The sequence below is a fragment of the Sapajus apella genome, unplaced genomic scaffold (assembly GCF_009761245.1).
Source record: "Sapajus apella isolate SASKATOON/1434 unplaced genomic scaffold, GSC_monkey_1.0 scaffold17, whole genome shotgun sequence".
In the NCBI taxonomy this organism is placed as follows: Eukaryota; Metazoa; Chordata; class Mammalia; order Primates; family Cebidae; genus Sapajus; species Sapajus apella.
In genome coordinates, this window is record NW_022436957.1 from 12565128 (window position 1) to 12568512 (window position 3385).

Sequence of the window (3385 nt, forward strand, 5' to 3'; positions counted from 1 at the left end):
AGGCAATTCTCATGCCTCAGCCTCCTGAGTAGCTGGGATTACAGGCACGCGCCACCATGCCCAGCTAGTTTTTTGTATTTTTAGTAGAGACGGGGTTTCACCGTGTTGACCAGGATGGTCTCGATCTCTTGACCTCGTGATCCACCCGCCTCGGCCTCCCAAAGTGCTGGGATTACAGGCTTGAGCCACCACGCCCGGCAATCCCAGCTTCTTGGGAGGCTTAGACAGGAGAATCACTTGAACCCAGGAGGCAGAGGTTACAGTGAGCCGAGATCACATCACTGCACTCCAGCCTGGGCAATAAGAGCAAAACTCTGTCTCAAAAAAAAAAAAAAAAAAGAAATTGAACATTTAGAAATCGTTGCCAAGCAACCTCATTTCTGAGGTTTGCACAGAAGAGAAATTCCTGACACGTGTATACCAGGAAACACATATGAGAGTGTTCATACCACTGTGAGTAATAACAAAACCTGGAAACAGCCCAGATGCCCATTTATACAAGAGGATGGATTAATAAAGAGTTTTTTCTGTGTGTGTGGTATGTTTTTATTTTTTATCTATCTGTCTGTTTGGTTTTTTGAGACAGGGTCTCACTCTACCACCCAGGCTGGAATGTGATCATGGCTCACTGTTTATTTTTTAGAGACAAGTCTCACTTTGTGTGGTATGTGTGTGTGTGTGTGCTATGTTTTTAAAAAGTGGAATATTATACAGCCTGTGGGCCAAATCCAGCCAAAGTCTGTTTTTATACTGCCTACAAGCTAAGAATGGTTTTACATTTTTAAGATGATGTTTAAAAATAAGAACACATGACAGAGACCATATGTGGCCTGCAGTGCCTAAAATATTTACTTGCTGGCCCTTTACAGAAAAAATCTGCCAAGCCCTGATCTGCAGCTATACACCAACAATGTGGATGAGTCCTAGCAATATAATTGAGTTGTGCTGTCCAAGACGGTAGCCATCAGCCACATGTGGTTTATTAAATTAGTATAAGTTAAAGAAAATGAAAAATTCCTCAGTTGCACTAGCTACAATAAAGTCAAAACAACTAAAACCAAAAGGATTTTTTTTTTTGTTCGAGAACTACACACTGATGAAATGAAATAGTATAGAAAGGAAAGTGAAGGAATAATGAACACAGGATTCAGGATTGCACTAACCTGGGGTCAGGGAAGGCAGGGAGCTCCACACCCTAGTGAAATTATAGTCATTGTGTGCAGAACCTGCAGCCTCTTTAACTGAGCGGCTGCCCGTAGTTCATAGTAATTTTGCTTCAGAAAATTATACAAAAACAATGATTTTTTTTCTGCAAGAATTTCAGTAAAGGTGTTTTTAATATCTGTAAGTGTATTGCCTGTAAGGATACATGGTATGTTTTGGTAGGCCACAAGATGTCACTCTTGCTCTTCAAATTGTGACTCAGCATCATTTTCTTCTTTGGTAAAAGCTTTATTAAAAGGTCAGTAAGGCTGCCATCTTATCTGTTCATGTTGCTTTAACCTTGAAACAGACTAATTTACTTCATACCTAAAATTGCAGCAATTCTTCTCACAAAGAACCTTGGATGCTGTTTACTGAGTTTTAGATTCTGATGAGTGTTTCAGTACAGTAGCCTGTGGGTGTAAAACTTGATGGTATTGATTCCTAAAACATCATTTAAAAAAAAACAAAACCCGGCTGGTCATGGTGGCTTATGCTTGTAATCCCAGCACTTTGGGAGGCTGAGGCTGGCGGATCAATTGAGGTCATGGGTTTGAGACCAGCCTGGCCAACAGGGTGAAACCCTGTCTCTACTAAAAATACAAAAATTAGCTGAGCATGGTGGCAGGTGCCTGTAGTCCTAGCTATTCAGGAGGCTGGGGCAGGAGAATTGCTTGAACTCAGGAGGCAGAGGCTGCAGTGAGCAGAGATTGTGTCACTGCACTCCAGCCTGGACAACAGAATAAGACTCCCACTTAAAATAAATAAATAATAATAATTAAAAAAAAAAAAACCCAAAGCATAATAAATTGATTTTTTTTTTTTTTTTTTTTGAAGACGGAGTTTTGCTGTTGTTGCCCAGACTGGAGTGCAATGGCACGATCTCGGCTCACCGCAACCTCTGCCTCCTGGGTTCAGGCAATTCTCCTGCCTCAGCCTCCCGAGTTGCTGGGACTACAGGCACGCACCATCATGCCCAGCTAATTTTTGTATTTTTAGCAGAGACGAGGTTTCACCTTGTTGACCAGGATGGTCTCGATCTCTTGACCTCGTGATCCACCCGCCTCGGCCTCCCAAAGTGCTGGGATTATAGGCGTGAGCCACCGTGCCCAGCCAATAAATTGATTTTTTTAAATATTTGGATTTCAATATGTTTTTTAACAGGTAGGAAATGATCTAGACGGACATTCACCCAGCAAACAGCAATTCAGGACATGCCTGGCTTTAGAACTGAGTCACTTCTGGCCTTCAGCATTGGAGTGGGTTTCAGCCAGAACTAAGGCTGTTTATTTTCCAAAAGGTTAAGGCTAGAATGCGTAGGCAGTGTTCCCAGTGGGCCCCAGGAAGATTCTGGGGCAAGAGGTATCCAGTTGAAGGGCATCATCCTTCAAAAAGCACAGGATTGTAGCTAGAAATTGGAGAGCCCATGTTGCCTCTTCAAATTGTGACTCAGCGTCATTTCCTTCTTCGGTAAAAGCTTTATTGAAAGATCAGTAAGGCTGCCGTCTTATCTGTTCATGTTGCTTTAACCTTGAAACAGACTAATTTGCTTCATACCTAAAATTGCAGCAATTCTTCTCACAAAGAATCTTGGATGCTGTTTACTGAGTTTTAGATTCTGATGAGTGTTTGGAGTGTTTGGGTTGAAAGCAGGAAGAAGGCCAGGTGGCTGACGCCTCTAATACCAGCACTTTGGGAGGCTAAGGCAGGAGGATCATTTGAGGCCAGGAGTTCGAGACCAGCCTGGCCAAGATAGTGAAACCCCGTCTGTACTAAAAATACAGAATTAGCCATGCGTGGTGGCGGGCATCTGTGATCCCAGGTACTCGGGAGGCTGAGACAGGAGAATTGCTTGAGCCTGGGAGGCAGAGGTTGCAGTGAGCCAAGATCGCACCACTGCATTCCAGCCTCAGCAACAAAGCAAGACTGTCTCAAAAAAAAAAAAAAAAAAAAAAAGAAAGAAAGAAAGAAAAAAGAAAGCAGGAAGAAGATATGTAACCAGTGTCTGAAGTCAGGAAGTTGGCAAAATCCAGGACCCCAGGGGATAGCAAACCAATACGGAAGTCAAGAAAGCCAGTGATTCAGGCAGCTGGGTTCATATCCCACCTCACCCCATACTGATTATCTGTACTAATTAAAGAATGTTGGGCAACTTTTTTTTTTTTTTTTTTTTTTTTTTTTT

At 42.5% G+C, this 3385-nt stretch overlaps 1 protein-coding gene across 6 annotated transcripts in view; it reads left to right on the forward strand.

Annotated features, from left to right (window-relative positions):
- The window catches only part of TXLNG (taxilin gamma), a 55607-nt gene that overhangs the window by 34522 nt on the left and 17700 nt on the right, over positions 1-3385 (forward strand). The window lies entirely within an intron of this gene.